Genomic DNA, 19653 nt, shown 5'->3' with positions numbered 1-19653 from the left:
TCTCTGTGTGTGTGTGTCTGTATCTATGTATGTGTCTGTGTATGTGTACATCCGTGTGTGTCTATGTCTCTGTGTGTGTGTGTGTCTGTATCTATGTATGTGTCTGTGTATGTGTACATCCGTGTGTGTCTATGTCTCTGTGTGTGTGTGTCTGTATCTATGTATGTGTCTGTGTATGTGTACATCCGTGTGTGTCTATGTCTGTGTGTGTATAAAATATCTGTGTATCTCTATGTCTACATGTTATATCTGTGTGTGTATCTATTTATGTGTCTGTGTATGTGTACATCCGTGTGTGTTGTGTGTGTGTGGTTGTGTGTGTGTGTGTGTGTGTGTGTGTGTGTGTGTGCGTGTGTTCAGGAGACCCTCAACCTGCAGCAGGGTACTTACCTCAGTCCCACAGTTTTCTGCAGTGAGCACCTGAGGTAAGACAGACACTGAGTATTGGTTTCCTGTATCTTGTGCTTGGTCCTTTGCTAACTGGGCTAACGAGGGGCCAGCCACTCAGGAGATTCGATACGAAATGCAAACACACCCATCATGCTTCCTAACATCGCAGGCTTCAGTTCTGTTTGTTTGGTTTTTAGTTTTTTTGCCTTTTTTTTTCTTTTTTTTTTTTTTTTGTAAACATGATGGGAAGGGTGTTTGGTTTTTTCTTTGAAGAGAAGAAAAAGAGTTTTCTGAGGTAAACGTGAAGTTTCTCAGCATGGACAAAGGCCAAGTGTAGGCTGTGTAGTTGCTTTCAAAGTATTTTGTGGTACTATCTTGATATCGCCACTTTGAAGAAGAAAACAAAATATGTTTTTTTGTGATTCTTCATGACAAAATCCCTTCAAAGTTTAAACTTCCCAAGCCTGGGAATTAAAGTCAACCTTAGCCAAGCACTCGTTGTTTTGGTGACAGTGGGGCCAATCATCTGCTTCCAGTTCTCCTGCCAGGACTCCAGCCTTTCTCCCTGAAGTCAAAGTGCTCTCCCCACTGAAACCCGCTCCACTGCCCAAGCTCTCATTCTAAGCTCCCCAGTTCTGAGCCACACACCAGAGAGACAGAGACCCTGCTGTGTGCATTGTGACTGTTACTGTTTGGATCTTAATGCCCACCCTCCACCCTGGGAAGACCCAGGTGCCAACAGCTCTGTTGAAACCCGTTGGGACCATTTCCTGTTGGTAGAACATTTAGGAGGTGGGCCTGGCTGGAGCAAGTAGGATCAGTGTGAGCTCTCAGAGGGGACACTGAGACCTCAGTTCCTTCAGGCTTCCTTACTCCCTGGCTGCTTTGAGCTGAGCATCTTTACCCGACCTGTCCACCACGCCATGCTGTTCTGCCTCAACACAGCCCAGAGGCGACAGGGAAAAGAGATCGTTATTTAAAACTCCTAGAACTGTGAGGCAGAATGAATCTTCCCTTTGTTTAAGGCTTCTTGTCTTGGGCAGATTTGGACAGACGTTAGCTAACAATACAGTGTCCAGCACAAAGTAGGTACCTGAAGACGCTACCATGGTGAGGTCTGCTTCACTACCCTCATCGTCCTGAGTTTGGGGTATGTCACTCAAGCCTTTCTGAGCACCAGCTGCCTAGCTCACAAGTTAGGGTAATAATAACCCCGCCTACAAACCTCAGTGGTTCACTACATTGCACAGGTAATATTCCAAAAGGCGTCCAACAGGAACTCGCCCTTAAAAACCACACTTCAGTGAAGTATTCAGACATAAAGTTAGGCAGAGAAGTCCCAGGCTTGCAACAGAAAACTGTAAAACGCTGATGACGAGAATCGGAGGCGACCGATAGGTGCGAACATCATTTCATGGATTAATGGGTGGGAAGCTTCATGTCACCCAAACATTCATAGTCCCAAAGTAACAGTCGAGACTGGCCCTCTCAAAGTCCCCCTTACTTACAATTGAAAGCAAAAATAAAAAAAAAACTGAAACCGATGAACCAAACGGAAAAACAACCGTGAAGTTCGTATGGTACCACAGAAGATTCAAGATAGCCAAAGTGACCTTCAGAAAGAACAAAATTAGAGATGATTTTGAAATGTCTTGATTTTGAAACGTTTTACGAAGCTTATGTAGTTAAGACTACCTGATGTTGGCCATGCAGATTGCCGCATAGATCAGCAGACTAGAACAGAGATCCCAGAGTTAAATCCTGCAGTATGGCCCATTGATGTTCGACAATGATTGATACGCCAGAAAAAAAGACTGTCTCTTCAATAGATTGTGTTGTGGAAAATTGGTAACTAGACAGCAAACAATAAAATTGTAATAGTGTGTGCACATGTGCACACGCGCAAAGACACACACACACACACACACAGGATACCGTCAAAATGGCTTAAAAACCTGAACACATGGTATGAACTATAATCTTGGAAGATAACATAGGTGGAAGGGTCTTTGACATTGGCCTTGGCAATGAATGGCATCAGACGCACAAGTGAGACAATATTCGCCTCAGAAGCCTAGTTGTTCAGCAAAAGAAATGGGAGAAAGGATACTGTAGAATGGGAGGAAATGTTTGCAAACTATTTATCTCTAAAAGAAACAATCCAACTGTAAATGGGCCAAAGACCTGAAGACAGTTCTCTAAGGGAGGCACACAGGAGGCCAGCAGTGCCACGGAGACACAAAAGCAGGGTAAGGTCCCACCTCTCGCCAGTCAGAACAGCAGATTCAGAAGAAGAACCCAGAAGATGGAAAGTCCTGTTGAGAATATGGAGTCATTGCTGCTGCTGCTGTGAACATCATGAAAACAGGACAGGGGTTTCCCCCAAATTAAAAGCTGGTCTACCATGTTACTTAGCAGCCCCACTTTCTGGTATTTATTCCAAAGAATTGAAATCGTGATCTCAGACAGGTAGCTGCGCCCTCATTTCATGGCAGCGACGGTCACTCTCACCAAATTAAAAGGACAACTTGTATTTAGCCGGACGGGTGGATGGAAGAAAATACGTCGTAGTGTATAAGTCTTTTCCAGGCTACACAACATAGAGGAGAAAACATACCCAGTTGTTAAATCCTGCAGATTCTATTTGTCCAAAATAGCTCAAGACAAAGGCACCATAAAATACACTAGTACGTTACTAGGGAATATGGGGACCGGAAACGTGGGAGCCCCCGATCAACGGAGAGAAAGTTTGAGCTCTGCAAGACTAAAGCCCGGCACCTGCAGAACTCTTTAAGAAGAATTAAAATATGGTCAACACTTGCTTGATATCGCCGAACATTCAGACGGTTCTTTCAAACACTGTCCAGGTATCCCTGGCATTCATTCTTCTATACCCCACACCCAGCCCGACCCTTAGTTTGAGTCAGAATTCAAGCAGGGCCCTGCTGGTGGTTAATGCTCCTCCCAAGTCTCTCCGAGTGCCTAAGCTCGTTCACCTCTCACCCTGTCCCTAGCAGTTCATTCGATGGTGGAACTTAGTGATGTGTTGTATAGCATTACCCAAATTTCAAAGAAAAGCTAGAAGTTTCCTTTCTTTTGCGTGTTGCCTGGAGGACCATTCAGCCTATAATTCTAAGTTTCCCCAATATCATCCCATATTAAGCTTTCGATTGTCCCGAGACTTCCTCCTTCGGGATGTGGATGACCAGGAATGCACTCTGAATCGGGTTTCAAAATGTGTCCTGCTCTGTTCACCAGAGGTGTTTGTTCAACTCTCCCCAAAGATTGCAAAACACAGAGCGTAAACCCAAGGCGTTGTTTTGACTTAAGACTGTGCCACGCGGCCATGTTATAAAAGCACTTTGGTTACTGATGTGTATTGAAACATTTATTCTGAAAACATAGACTTATGATAATAGCACGAGGGGCGATGGTTCATTGGGTGGAGTAGAATTGGTCACGGTTGACTGTACATGGTGGAGGCTACACAAAACTGTATTATTTTATACTTTTACCCGAATTTGAAAATGTCTATGAACTAAAAAGTAAAGCCCAGTCATACCACACTATCTGAACTAATGAGGCATTTGGGGAGTCTATTTTTTCTTTTTGCCAAATATCTTTTTTTAATCACATGTCTAAGGAGCAACGGACTGGCTTTTCTCACACTGCAAGCCTGTTCTGTGTTAAAGCAAGTCGGATTTCAAATTCGAGATCAGTGTGTAAGTATACCGAGACCGGGAAGTGACTTGGGGTGTGTGAGACCGTGACTTACACACAGCTGGCTCCCAGTTTTGGTGGCAGCTTAATCTGAAGTGGGGATGCCTTTGGTTGAACGTTTTGGAGATGTTACAGTTGCTCAGGGTTAAGACCTCAGGCTGCGTCTCGGTTGGCAAGGAGGGAGCAGCCACATTGCAGAAGGGTGGGCCATGTGTCCTGGGATGCCGCTTTTCACATTCCAAGCAAAAGATCTCCCTTGAGAGGCAAAGGAATAAAAATCTACTTAAATTCGGGCCTAGTAGGTTAGTTGAAAGTTCCTAGATGTTTCTTCATATTAAGCAGCCAACTTAGTCATGCTCTTGAGCTCACACCTGGAGAGCAAGCAAGAGCTAACAACTTTAATCTGTGGAGCGGCGTAGCCTGAGGGATGTGGACCGGGAGAGAGCTTGTCTAGCACATCAAAGGCCCTAGACCCAACCTTACCACTGAAGGCAGAAAGACAACGGATAACAAGGCCACACCCCAAGAGTGTCCCTGAATGTGGGTGAGAACTACCAATTGTTGGAGCTCTGGGTGAAACAGACCAGCAAGAGCTGGAAAAGTAAACAGTTTGTATTTATCACTGCCATATTAAAGTATGTAAAAAAAAAAGACTAATCCTATGATTCTAGTCTTGCAGGACTTTGAGCCTCTAATTCTTCTACACTGTTAGTTCCTTCAAAGATGCTCAAAAAGTACTCGGCATGAAAGCTAAAAGTATCTCTCCTGACGAGACAAAACCCCCCTCCACACACACACATACCCGACTTTTAATTCTCATCTTTGTGACGTCTCTTGTGAATCATCAGAAAAGCAATACGTTCATGAAAATACACATTTTTTTTAACAGTCCCCTTATTCTTCACCAAAATAGAATGGGGGAAAACAAAAAAGCAAAAAACCCCAAAACTGCAACAGTAACATGTCCAAGCAGAAGTGAAGAGGTTAGACTCCACTGCCCCTAGGACTTGATGGGCTCATAAAAAAAATGGGGCTGAACCACCTCTTCTGACAGTAATGTAAAAAAAAAAAATATTTTCCCATCACAAATTGGAAGAAATGTACTGTACCTGTTCTTAGAAATGTAATGGAGTTTTTGTTTTTAAAAATCTCTTTTAAGTTTTACCTTTAACAAGTAAGAGAAAAGAGTAGGCAAAAAAAGACATTCTATTTATGCACACTGTTCTGTTTTCCCTGAGTCACTAACCCAGACCAGGGGACTGCCCTGGTTGTGTGCCCTTCTCACCGCTTGCTATCTAGATGCACTTAACACTAAGATTCCGCTTGTTTAAGTAATGGAAACGATGGCTACAGCAAAGATTTCAAAATCATACAGTCTGACAGTAAATCATTGCAATGCCACACGTTTCCGTTCTGACAGGCAGCTAGCTTGCAGGTATAAACTAAAACGTGCTCGTCTGTTTCTTTAAAAGTACTCCCCTTCTCTTAGAAACACGCAGGTTTGAGCTGCTGAAGTTGCTATGGTAAGTTCATACATTTTGTTAAATACCAGGCTAGAGTAAACAGACATGACCGGGGCCAAAGCTGAGTCGCAGACGGTCAGCATGCGGTACAAACATCCCTTACAAAGATCTTTTTTCAACCTAGAAAAGGTTAGCTGTTCAAGGTTAATCAGATCAACGGCTGGGTGTTTTGAGGGCTCATTGGGGAAGCTATTTGTCCCGATGTCTGTTAACATCTTAAGTCAAAATGCAGGGAGTGATTCGTGAAACGCTGGCTCCAAAGCCTGGGAGATTAGACACACCCTCTGGATTTTAGCCAAGGATGTGGAATGAAGTGTTTGAATTGGAATTCAGTGATTTTTTATGTATAGTCAGTGATTGGAGTCAAAAGTAATCCACTCCCTAGGAATGGGTGGATTCCCTGAAAAACGTTCAATTCGATGCCTTGCCACTTTACGTGGATCATGTGGAGTTAGACTACGTGGTCAGCAGTAACTGAGATGTATTTAGTATTTACTCCACTCAGTGCGTTCTAAGGTTTTATATAAATTGTTTGATTACTGAATGCACACACACACACACACACACACACACACACACACACACACACAGAGGGTGGAGAGAGAGAAGGGAATATTCCCTATAGTCACTTAGAACCCTTTACAAAGTCACGTTTTGTTCCCAAGTCCACTTAATTCACGCATGACACCTCTGTATTTCGTACACAATTATTTCTCCAGCAACATTCTCATGTAAAGCACGTCTTTGTACCGCCTGCCCTAGGCATTGAAGGATCTCGAGCTGGGCCCCTCTCACTGGGCCAGCAGCAGTAGTGGGTAGCATGGAGACTGATGGCTTGGCATCCTCAGAACTCAGAATGCAGGAGATGTGCACTTCGGCCTTAGGAAAATGTGTCTTCGTTCGAGTCTCGAGGTTTTGTCAGACTCACCAGAAAGAGTCATGACACACATTAAGACCAAACACTCCCCACGCCCAAGTCTGCCAGGACAAGTGTGCGTTTAAACGCTGCTGAAGGCAGGTTCATGGATATTGGCACCGTGGCTCTGTTCTGTTTCACATGTTGGTTAATATTAAACAAACACATTGCAGGCCATGTCTTATTACAAGATTGTTTTCCGAGGTTCCGTGGGTCAGGGCCAAAACCTGTCCTTTTCTGACGGTGCCAATCAATATCCCACGGGGTGACATCGCAGTGGCCTTCCAAAGTGAGAAGTGCCAATGGACTTAATCCTACAAGCGAATTTACGAACATCACGTGACTCATATAGGCAAACAATAAAATACATTAGTTGTTACCTTGTTTAGTTCTCAAAGTAAACTGGCATCCACTTTGCTAGATCTGGTTATAAGAGAAAACGGGGGTTCCATATATTTACAGGGGTTTTGTTTACTTCAGAAATCCTTTTGTTGTTGTTGTTTGGGTCTTTTTGTTTAATTAGTTTTTTTTTTTTTTTTGCTTTTTTGATGCACTGTTGCTATGTAGCCCAGGCTGGCCTCAAACTTACGACCTTTCTGCTTTGGTCTACCAAGTGTTGGGATTACAAGTGTATGCCACCATGCCCAGACTATCAATCCCTATTAAGCACAAGTATGGGGGCCATGAATGATGCTGGCATTTATAAATATACCATCTTCTCGGTGTGCCAGATGTCTGTCAGAACACTGTATAGACATTAGATCGGTTAATCCTTGTAACGGAAGTGTGAGGCAGGCATTATTGTTTCCTTTGTAAGTGAGGGAAGGGAAGACGGGAGGCGAAGAGAAATGGCAAACAGCTTGCCCCAAGTCAGAGCGCCAGTGAGCAATGGAGACCGTTGTCAGGAAGTCTAGGCAGGAGTCTCTGGGAAAACGTGCGATCTGTGCTCTTGCAGAAGGGAGGCAGATACATAAGCATGTGTACATCTCAGCATGCGAGTCTGTCCCCAAGTAGGCACAAGGTAGAAACACAAAGGAACCAGACCTTAAGCTCCCGGGGCTCCTGTCAGAATGGTTGAAAGTGGATGCCAGAGTCACTGCGCTCGTGTCTTTAGCCAATCTGTATTTGGTGAGGCTTTGGAACTACAGGGAGACAACTGCGCATGCGTTCCATACCTGAGTCGAAGGAGAAGCTCAGCTTCTGTGGACAGGAAGTCCTACAGTGTATAAGGGACAAGTGTGGAAACAGCATTCTGTGTAACATAACGCAAAGTTTCATACATAGACACATACCCACTATGTTAATATCAGCTCAACTCTAAAGCTCTCCGAGAATTTCAAGGCTTGTGACCCCTCATAGGAAAACACAGCCGCTCACTAGGCAGCAGGAAGCCAACCAGGGCCGTGGAGAAGAGAGGCGCTGCTCTATACAGCAGGTGCCTAATCATTGCTTGCTGATGGAATGGGGGTGGTGGATTGATAGGGAGCAGGGAAGAAAACAGCACTAAACACCACGCATCTTTTCCTTTTGGCGAAAATTGTAACGGGGAGAGCTAAATCTGAATATTTGAAATCGAAATTCTATGCCAACAGAGACTTGAACATGGGTCTTGAACAGGTTCCTAGCGAACAAACATTTTGGCCACTCTGATTTCTATGTAAGTATGGTTACCACTTACTCTGTGTTAAGACGTTGGTAGTTTTGGTGGCAGAGGAGGTTATTAGCAGGAAGACATTTGATCAGGTCGAGCTGTAATTATGCATTCGCCTTATTTTAGAGTTGTGAATTTCAGGTTTTTAGCTCTTCACATGGTAGTTCCACAAACATGTGGAACGTAGCTTGTGCTCAATGGTTCTGTCTGTTGCCCTAGGATATCTGCACGTCTCTTAAAAACTATTTCTTTCAGATTTTGACATTATAACACAGTCACACTACTCTCCCTTCCCTCCCCTTCCTCCAAGCCCTCATATATATATACTCTCCTTGCACTTTTTCCAATCCACGGCCTTTTTTTATTAACAATTGTTACAGAGATTCCTAAGTGTATGTGTACAACCTGTTCTGTCTGTCTGCTGTTTTCAGGGGTGACCATTTGGCATTGGATAGCTAACTGATATACTTTTCCTGAGGAAAGCTGCTGTTCTTGGTCTCAGCATCCTTACAACCATTGCCTGTTGGATGTCTGTGTGGGACTGAGGCATCATGGGCTTTACCCATCCACATTAGCTTGTCCATGTCTGACTCATGTTTATAAGCAGTCAGGTTGGTGAGACTCCATGGGAGTTTGGTGACTATCAAGGGGTTATTTCTAGTCCGTGGAAAGGGACCTCATAAATAATGTGTAAAGGCAGGTTTGGATGGGTGGCTTGAATCAGTGCCTTTAGCGAAAACTTTTATTCATCCAACATTTATTTATACGGCACCAACTATCATTATTCAATGCAAACATGGTGAGCTGTTTATAGCTAGTTTAAATTGATTGTCTAGACAGACTTACACCCTTCCCCAAACCTAAATATACCATCTGTCTGAATGACTCCCTTCAGCTCCTATGCCACGGAATAATAGGTCAAGACATTGGCTTAAAGGAAGATTAGTATTGTTAATTCTATATTCACCCTCAAGACTTCTCATTCTTTATATATAACCACTTTATTATTATTATTATTATTAATTATTATTATTATACAGTTTCTCTGTGTAACCCTAGCTCTCCTGGAACTCATCCTGTAGACCAGGCTGGCCTTGAACTCAGATTCTTTCCTCTTGCCTCTACATCTCAAGTGCTATGATTAAAGGTGTAAGCCACCACCGACGAGCCAGAGTTATAATTCTTAACTAAAGTAGCCCAACTACAAAAAGCTGAGTTATGTTGACAGCCTGGGCACTGCCCAGCTCCTTGAGGAGAACAGACTGTCAGTGAGTGGGCAATGAGTGCAGCATGGCTCTCAGGAACTCAGCAGGAGCTCTTGGAAGCCAGCAAAGCAAGTGATCTCTGTGTCAGAAACCGGAATTCTCTCCATTGAGGAGACTCACTTCAAGAAACTGTGTGTCCACCCCTCCCACCTGTTCACAGATAATGTATGCAGAAACATCAAGAGCCCTCCCCTCCCCCCACAGCCTCCTACCCCCACCGCACCCCACCTTCACCCTACCCCCACCCCGCTCAGATTCCTTTGAACGAGTCTGCTAAGCATGTATGTGTTAGTTTTCTGTTGCTAAGTGTAAATATCTGAGGAAAATCAGCTAAAAGGACAGAAGATCCTTCTGACTCATGGTTCGAGACACCTCAGACAGTGGTCACTTGACTCTGTGGCTTCTGGACAGAGTGAGGCAGAGCATCACGCAGAGGAACTCGTGGTAGAGTGAAGGGGTTCACCTCATGCTTTGAGTCAGAGAGAAGAGAAGGCCTTAGGCAAGATACGTCCTTCACAGGTGCGTCCGTGTGACCCGCTTCCTTCACTTAGGATCCAACTTCAACAGCTTCTACTGAAGGGCATATTAAAGGCATGTGCCTTGAATCCCAGGACTTGGGAGGAAAAGGCAGGCAGATCTCTTGAGAGTTCAAGGCCAGCCTGATCTACAGAGTGAGTTCTAGAATAGCCAAGGCTACCAAGCAAAACCAAGAACAGTTTCTACCGCCTTCTAATAATCCATTCGCTTATGATTTGCTCTAGGAAGGGGTTAATCCATTGATTAGGTTAGAACCTCATGAAAACCCCACCTCTAGTCAGTGCACACTAGAGGCCCAGCCACAACATAGGAGCTGCATGGCAGCCTAGCAGCAAAGAGCCCTTAGTTTAGCATTCTGGATGGGATGCTTAGAGGCCAGCGTCCACACGGGTCTGGCCAGCAGGGACACAGATTCTTCTATAGCCCAGATCTAGACTGTCACTAAGTATGACAGACATTCCCTTCTCAAGTCCTGCCAGGAGTGCCTAGTCTACTCACTCACTAACAGCCTGTTGGGCCACAGTTTGAGGATCTGCTGAGAGCTCAGATTCCAACCGACCAATACCACATTTACAAAGCCTGGTAGCTAATAACGTTACAAAACTGAAGGTTCATTAGAAAACCTGTTTTTATAAAAGGAACACATCTGCGGATGGGAAAGAAAGCAACGGGAACTAGTGACCTGGGACCCAGAGCAATGTGGCTTGCCGTTGTTGTTTAAAGTGCCAGTTGCTATTAACTTGAAAGGCAACCACGGCAACTCTATCGGTATCAGTATGAAGACCAGAAACGGGCAGGGTGATTAGTTGTGTCGGACACAGTGCTGTCCCTGTACAGCTTTGAGCCATGCTATTTTATCTAGTAGACATTTTTAAGTATATAATCTATGTATGTGATTATGTATATAATCTACTTGTATAATCTGTTTAAATGCAGGTGCGTGCTGACAAACAGGTAGACAGACAGACAGACACACACACATGTACGTCAGAGGGTGAGCTTGTTCTTCACCTTTCACCTCGCTTAAGGCCATTTCTTTGTTGCTGCATCTGACAATTCTCCTGCCTCCACACCCTGTCTTGTCAGAAGAACATCAGGAGGTACACGGTACATCACATCCTGCCCATCGTTCTGAGGTGTGAAGCCGGGTCCTACACTTGCATGGCAAGCCCGTTACCCACGAACCATCCATCCCCACAGCCCTCTAGGAGGAAATTTAAAGGCTAAACTTGCTATTTCGGGCAAAGCTTTTAAGAAGTCTGCTTGAATATTTAGGATTTCCAGGTTGTCTGAGTTTTTCCATCCCTTAAGTTTTAAAGGCCTTGTGCTTCTATTCACCATATCCACTTGAGAAGAATGGGTTTTCGACACTTTTTTTCCCCTGCGTGATTTCGATGCGAGTTTGAGAAATGGGATGGATCAGAAAGGTCTGCTTCCAAGGGGAAAACAAAAATATCATGGCCGTAGACTATCTTCTGACAAGTGCTTCTGTCAGCTGAGGCTAAATACAGTTTTCTACTTCGGTCAGTGGCAGAGTCAATACATTTGTCAACCTTTACCAAAGTTGTTTGCTGATGTTGCAACGTATCTGTTGGTCACTCAAACATTTCTAAAATAGCCCATTGTATAATCGTGGAGGTGGCATAGGCTGGGTTGAAGAGAGGCGAGTGCCACCAAGGTAACAGTTCCCTGAGAAGTTTCCAGTCAGTTTGGAACCATTCCCTTGGAGCGTTCAGAACGGAAAATCAGCCCCCTCCCACCCTGAGACCTAGGCTCAGAAGCCCTGTGGGGGATCTCATATTTGTGAGGGTCATAAATTTTGACTTTTGAAGATTTCGTTGGATGAAGCTAAACATACAGTAACTTACTGTGTGTGTGTGTGTGTGTGTGTGTGTGAGTGTGTGTGTGTGTGTGTGTGTGTGTGTGCGTGCGTGCGTGCTAAGACATTTTTTTAAAAAAAGATGTAAAAGCATTCATTGCAGAATTCCACTGGGCAGAAACATCAGGAATCTGAAGGAACCAGCAGGAGAGCTCTAACAAAGTTGTGGAACTTACAGGTATCTGTGTGTGTGTGTGTGGGGGGGGGGGGTGTTACAATGAAAAAGATGTCCTGAAATTCTAAATCTTAAAATAGAGGCATCTGCAATGCACTACATTTTAAAAATCCTCTTTTACATTTTGTTATATTAAATATATTTCCTGTTTCAAAAAATACCTCTACTAGGCCGACATGCCATGGGCACGTGGCACCTTCTAAAGGGGACCTGGGACAGAGCAGGAAGAGTGGTGGTTGCGTAGTGTGGATGAGGAAGCTCTGAGTTCCAGCCGAGACTAAATGGAGTGTGACGGTGCACCCTTGGAATGCAGTGGGTGCAGAAAGATCAGGAGTTCTAGGTCAGCTTCACCTGTACAGGAAGCTGGAAACTAGCCAAGGATAAGCAAAGAGAGGAAAGAAAGAAAGGAAGGAAGGAAGAAAGAAGAGAGAGAGAGAGAGAGAGAGAGAGAGAGAGAGAGAGAGAGAAAGGAAGGAAGGAAAGAAAGGGAAGGAAGGAAGGAAGGAAAGGAAGACGGACAGGCACGTGGGCAGGCAGGCAGACAGATGGAAAAATAGCCATACTTTTCTGCTTACAATTAAGGTGATGTATGTAGCTCTTGAAAGTAATTCGATTTTGTATTTTGTTACTTGGTTTTATTATTCTTGGGTGAGCTTAGGCAAAGACTACAGAAGCATGGGAAGGTGCCTGTTGGGCGGTGGTGGCCCACAGCCTTAATCCCATGAGTTTGGGGCCAGCCTGGTCTATAGAGTGAGTTCAAGGACAGCCAGGGCTACACAGAGAAACCCTGTTTTAAACTGCATCCCCCAGAAGTGGCAGAATGTTGCTTGCTGCTGAATGCTGTGAACCGCCATGTGCGGGGACAGACTTGGTGTGTTGGCACAGTGGATAGTCATTTACCCGAACCATTACAAAAATACTTGGAACAACAAAAGTGCTGTGAGAGCATACCAGAGAGCCTGTCATCTACTGCATTAGATTTTGAGTTGATGACCTCAAGGGCTGGAAATGACAAACGGTGACTCTTTTTGAAGACTGGAACCTCGTGAACACAGCAGGGTCTAGAGAAGTTAAGTGAGACGTGGTGATACAGACCCATAATGCCAGCCCTTGAGAAGTAGGGACAAGAGGGTCACAAGTACAGGGTTACCCTAGACGACATACAGAAACTCGATCTCTATAAACAAATGATTTAAATAAACACATAACACAGAGCCTAGGAAAGTTTAAACAAACAAACAAACAAACAAACAAACAAAACCAAACAAACAGAAACAAGAAGGAAGGTTGGAAACCAAGAAGAGAAATTAAAGACAGAACCAGAACAAGGAGTGTGTGGTTGCAAGTAAGAGAAAGCGTGTGGATGTTGTGGAAGGATTAAAAAGTAAACCACTTTGTTTCCTAGCCACCACTGGGTCTGTGTGTCTTCCCTGACTTTGGCTATAGCTAAATGTTATTTTGTCCCATGACTAAAGTCAGAAATTCAGCTATAGTCAAGATGGGAACAAGAGGTTACCTTCCTGTACCCTCCTCTATTGCCCTGTTCTGGTACAAAGTGCTGATGTGATTGGGCTCGGGTTGCCTGGGTCTTTGTTTTTGTTTTGGTTGTTGACTGATTTTAAGCTGCTCCTGTGACAGTCCTTTGAGGACATTGTTACAGCCTGCACCAATCTCTCTGAGGACACTGTTGCAGGTGAAATCGCCAATTGGATACTTTGTTCTTTTAAACACAGGCAAGACAAAGTTTGATCCAACACACTGACATGTTCTAAGTCTCTTGTAACTCCATAGTTTTCTGCTTTCAATTAATAACATTTTGGGGGACACATATTCTAGGAGCTTCTCTCTGTGTGGATAACAGCCAAATAAATAAATAAACAAATAAATAAATGGAAGCTCTCTGCTATGTGAGGAGAAGATTTGGTTTCAAGTTTCTGGTTTCTCATAATTCAATCATATAAAATTCATAGCATGTATCATGAGCTCAAAAAATGAATTTTTCTATTTCTCTCCCTTTCAGTCATCATTCTCAGACAGGTAGATTAAACCCCAAACCACCATGTCAGTCACACTTGTCTCCATTTCCAACTCCATCATCTCCCTGTGCTCTACCCTGACTGCTTTATTGGGAAGGTTCAAGGTCCCTCATCACAAGCGTCTGAGTTCCCAAACTCTCTCCTTCTGTTTGGATTCCTTCATTTTGTTCTCCTGTCTGGGTCAGAGGATCTCCACTCTGGCCAGGAGGGATCTCATGTTGTCAGAACGAATCCTTCTTCACTCAGGAGGCCTCTGCCCGATGGAATCTCAACCAGAGGCCCCAGATCTCCCTGAGAACTTCCTGGATGACCGCAGCCCCCAGCAGCTCCTCAGTTGGACAAGTCCCAGGGGACGCTGTGTAGTTAAACTGGTATTAACTGTGACAGAGCCTGGGAAGCTAAGGATGTCTTCATGTGGGCATGCAGCAGCCTCAGTCCCAGCCAAGTGCTCATGGAGACCATGAGCGCCTGTCCCCATTGGTGGAATTATCTACTTATGGGTTCCCTTTAAAGGGGGTCCGTTAAATTGTCACCTCAGTACCCAGATTTGCCCTATTAGCCATATCTAAGACCGAGGTCACTTTTCTATCTATCTATCTATCTATCTATCTATCTATCTATCTATCTATCTAGAAAAGGTCTCTCTATGCAGCCATGGCTGTTGTTTGTCCTAGAGTTCACTCTATGGACCAGGCTGGGCTTGAACTCAGAGATCTGCCTGTCTCTGCCTCCTAAGTACTGGGATTAAAGGTGTGTGACATCATGCCTGTCCATTCTCACTTGTAAGAGACTGCGTTTGTGAGCCTTTACTATTGTCTACAACGACAATCCAACCGTCCTAGATCCTGCCTGAATATATTGTATTTACTACATTTTTAAAAGTCAAAATGGCATACATCTGTCCCCGGATGTATGTGAAATTACACTACGACATCATTAGTGGGAGGCATCATCAGAATGTCACATTATCACCTGCAAACCTGCTTTTCCTACAGAAGGGAAGTCTTCTGCCTTTTGTCCAGGACAGATCATACAATTTCTCCACTGAGTTGGCGGCATTTGAATGTGTGGAAATGTCTACCAACAGGCTAGTTTCCATGTGTGTGAACTTGATTTTAAGAAGTGTTATGCATTTCATGATTAGAGTTTTTCACATAATTGGAATTTTTTTAAAAAGACTGGGGAAGTGTGCTAATTTTAATTCCGTGTGCACTTGGACGTAAGAATGATAAAAGTCGACACAGGAAATGTTGAGGGAAGTAAAATGTTTGGAGTATATACACGTCTATTGGCTCCCCATTTAATATAAAGACACGACCCAATAAAGTTCTCCTATCGGGATGACATCATGTTGGCTCTTTCGACCCAGCAAGAAATGGGATTTTGCTAGAAGCATTTGATTTCCTCACAGTTGCCACTGCAAATCTTTCTTGCTTCTTCTCATCTTCATTGGGTAACTTTGCAAACGGGATGAATTCCTAAATGGGAAGGACGGCAATTACGGGGTCGAAACGGTCATTTAAAAAGGAGTGCTTTCTCCGACTTCCCTGAGATCCACGAGGCGTAGTCTTTTCTCGATGAATTATGATAGCACTCATCTGAGAGAAGGAAAGCAAAAACAAACCAGAGCACACCAGAGTAGAGAACACGCTGTCACGGGTGAGGGTAAGAGTGCCATTTCAGAGTTACTAAATCAAACGGGCACGCTAGAGAGGGCGAGGGGAGCGGGCGGGTCCACGTGACCCCGATGGTTTGTTTATTGCATCAGTTTGGGACTTTCTTAACCATGGAACAAACAATGTTTAGTTTTTATAGGAACAGGCGTTGACGGGCTATTGTAACAGAGCTTCTATTGTAACAGAGCTTCTGATTGGCTATGACGTTATTTACGTCATACGCATTTAAAAGACAAAGATCCCGGGTCTGGGTTGGTTTCTGCTCCTTTCTCATCTCCTTATCAGCATGTCTAGCTGATCAATTTTTATCGCAGATAAGTTGTTCGCCAACACATTAAATTCCTCTTCTGGTGTTTAAACTTGTTTGCCCAGCACATGGCGTCTAGCGAGGCAGCCATGGCCAACAAGGTCTACAATCTCCACCTCCTGGCACCTAGAGTAACTCGGTACTGTTGGACGTTCTGTCATCCTGTAAAGTTGCTTCCGAATGGGTCAGCAAGGCAAAGGAAATAAATGACCCTCCCGGGTAACCAGTACCACCTTTCCATTCTGACTCCGACATCCTACGGTGTGACTTTTTAAATGTCTAATTCTTCATATGGTCCGATCATAGAACCTGAGAAGCGAAGCCTCTAAGATCAGTCCCCTGACCACACAACGGATGCTTTTTATGCTGTGAGACACCGAAGTGAGACTTTCAGTAAGAACCTCCTTGTACGAGAGCCAAAATTCTAAAAGCAAATAGAAATCGCTGTGGCCACTGTTTAAGCCAAGTGACCAGCAACGGACCAAGTCAGCGCCTCTCCTCTAGGCTGACGCAAGCAGAGGTGAGGGAGGTGTTGGGGCCAGGTGATGGTGTTGATTGGCTCATGTCGTTCACTCCCACTGGCCTTTAAATTATTGTCTTGCTTTCCGAAAAGTTCAGATAAGTCACCTCTGACAGGGGTCTGCCATCCCAAACAATTCATGAAAGGCTGCACAGGACTGGATAAATAACTAAGGTACAGTTCGTTTTACATACGTGCTCACAGGCTTACAGTCGTGCTTGCTTTCTTCCTTAGAGCGTGCCGATTGCTTACTCATTACAAATTAAAATGAGCGAAAATACTACACGGATAACTGTCTGCTTAAAGAGATCAACCCAACGTTATTACCGGACATTGAAATTATTTACCCAGTTCCCGGCTGCACATCTCTTTTGCAAGTGGTTCTGGGTCTGATCAGAAAGTTGGATGGTGGATGATAGGGGAATAGAGGCCCTGCGAAGCCCGCAGGCGCTCTCAGTCCTTGTAGCTGCTGCTAAGTCATAGACCGGGCTAACCATTAGGGAAAGACGCTCAAGTATAACTGTCCTGACTTCAGCTGACACAATGCAACCAAGCCCACAGAAACTTGATCACAGAAAGGATGTCCCATGAGTGAAGGTGGGGTGGATGAGTGTTTCCCTTTGAGAGAGAGAGAGAGAGAGAGAGAGAGAGAGAGAGAGAGAGAGAGAGAGAGAGCTTGAGATTTGTCTTCCTTGTCTTTTTAATCAATAATTTTTTTTAAAAAGGACATTTTTAAAAGGACATATTTTAAAAGCAATATCATAACATGAGCCCATGGGACTGAATGAATATAAACAGGACTTTAAGCTGTGAAGATGTAGAATCGGCAGCCTAGAAACAGCTGTTCTCTAAATGGCCACGTGGGCGGAGGCTTTGCACAGCCATACATTGAGTATCTGATTGTGAAATTGGCGATGGTTGCTATTAAAAAAAAAAAGACTAAAGCAAAACCAAGAGTGTTAGAACCCACTGGAAACACCCCAATCTCAAGAAGCAGCTCATTTTCCTGTACGGTGGCTTACAGTGAACCTTCTGGACACGTTAAATGAAGTTAGCTGGGATTTCTAAAGAGACTGCAATTCTTCCGTAATGCCTCCGGTCTAGATTTCTGCTTAAATTATTTGTAGAAGGTACTTTAAAAAAATACGAGGGCATCATTTAGGGTTGTGATAGTCAGACTTTAAGGGTTTCTTCGACTACGTTTTATAATATGTGTCAAAGGTTATTGAGTTTGTTATTTTTAATATGTCAGTTGCTTTGAAGGAAGCGAAAATCATTTATGTTGGGGAGAAAAAGAAAAAGGGTCTCTCCAGAGGCGGCCTTGAATCTGTAATGGAGCGTAGACGTTTGGGAATCTACTATAATCACAGTCTGGGTGAGTTCCTAGACATCACTAATTTAATTGAGTTTCACACAGAGTTTCCTCTGACAAGGTCTTGTATGCTGAATGTCCCATAGGCTGGCTGTTGTATGAGAAAATAAGGACCAAAGATTAGTTGTGGGTTTCTGCTTATGATAACTATGTCTTCTGGGGGAAAAAAAGTCTGTCAGGAAGAAAGCATGCTCCAATTTCATGAATGGTCCTCTATTCCTACCACTGCACATTGTAATTTTTTTTGTTTTGTTGTTTAGAGACAGGGCTTCACACAACAGCCCATGGGGACCTAGAATGCACCCCATAGACTAAGCTGGCCTCAGACTCAAAGCAGTACTTTTGTTGGGTTGACAGTCACACGCCCTCTCTCACCTGCTAAGCAATAATCCTGGCTGAGAACAGAGCCTCAGCACAGGCTGTTAACGTTCTCATTCTTCGTAGGTGTTATCTCTAAGCTGTGGGTCAGCATGGGATAAAGGGAGTTCTAAAATACTGAAGTCAAACACTGGGGGTCTTCCTTATCTACTCTCTCCCTCATTTTAAAGATAAGATTCCTTACCGAACCCACAGCTTGTGGATTTAGTTAGACCGGCTGACCAGTGAGTCCCATGAGCTTTCTTGTCTTCTGCCTCCTTGGAGCTGGGACTGCAGACACCCATCACCGTGTCTGGCTTTTTTGTTTGAGGATCAAACTGAGGTCCTCATGCTTGTGCATCAAGCGCTTTATGATGGGAGTCATCTCCCCAGTCCCAAAAATGTTTCCATGTGTCAGTAAGAAACAGTGAGTTGGAGGAACAGTTTGTTTTGCTGTCCAGCTATGAGTAGGAGTGTTCCGTTGTGGAAACAGAGGCTCTTTAGCACGGAGGTAATATCAGATGCATTTTTGCGAGAACGCTACCGCCATTTGTCTAAGGCACACCTCAGATGCGATTTTTATTTGGTTCTTCAGATAGAAGACATTTCGGTTTTCAGTCGCATGGGCTGCTGCTACTCACTTGCCCAACCCAAGGGTCACTGCCACGTTGGCCGTCAGCTGCCTCTGCCCGGCTTTTGGAGTAGACTGGTCAACACTGAGATGGTCTGAAGGACCGGACCTATGGCAGCGGTGGAAAGTCCACTCTGATTTCACTAACTCCCTCCACTGTCACTTATCAGGCAGAGCAAATGTTTGCCGTCCTCACAGAAGGTCACCACTCTGGTGTCTGACTCAGGGCAGTTTTGTTTACCATTTTGTGGGGTCTTGGGTTGGTGCTGAGCCACAGCCACAGCATTTGAGAAGTCTCTCGTTTTGAGGACCCTCCGCCACGAGCTCCTTAGCAGCAATTCAAAGGCTGAAACCCTAACACATTCGATAACCAGGGTTTGGTTGTAAGGGCTTTGCTGCTCGAGACACCGGCTGGTACATGCACTAAACTGAAAGTCTGCTAACTGAATGAGAAAAGGCAGTAAACTGGAAAGGGTGCAGTATGCCACTGCCCCTGGGATGGTAGGAGACAGTTCAGGGGGCGGACAGAGGGGAACCAGGTGCAGTAGCCAGGAGGCCCAAAGTACAGACAGCAGGCAACCAAAATGATTGGATTGCATAGAGAAGAGCAGCCCAGCCCCTGGGTGGAGGGTTCAGGGTAGAGGGTGGGTGTGCCAGCCAAGAGGACTCTAATTGGGAGGGACTGGGGACTGAGGGAT

General features: G+C 44.5%; 1 protein-coding gene across 3 annotated transcripts in view; it reads left to right on the top strand.

Annotated features, from left to right (window-relative positions):
* Positions 1-19653, top strand: part of Slc38a4 (solute carrier family 38, member 4) — a 60131-nt gene that overhangs the window by 7945 nt on the left and 32533 nt on the right. Inside the window, exon 1 of one of the 3 annotated variants that reach the window (XM_008765663.3) lies at positions 16629-16769. The gene's annotated coding sequence lies outside the window, so the exon portion shown is untranslated. 3 annotated transcript variants of the gene reach the window in all.

This window comes from Rattus norvegicus, chromosome 7 (genome assembly GCF_036323735.1).
Source record: "Rattus norvegicus strain BN/NHsdMcwi chromosome 7, GRCr8, whole genome shotgun sequence".
Taxonomy (NCBI): Eukaryota; Metazoa; Chordata; class Mammalia; order Rodentia; family Muridae; genus Rattus; species Rattus norvegicus.
This window is presented reverse-complemented; position numbering and strand designations above follow the sequence as displayed.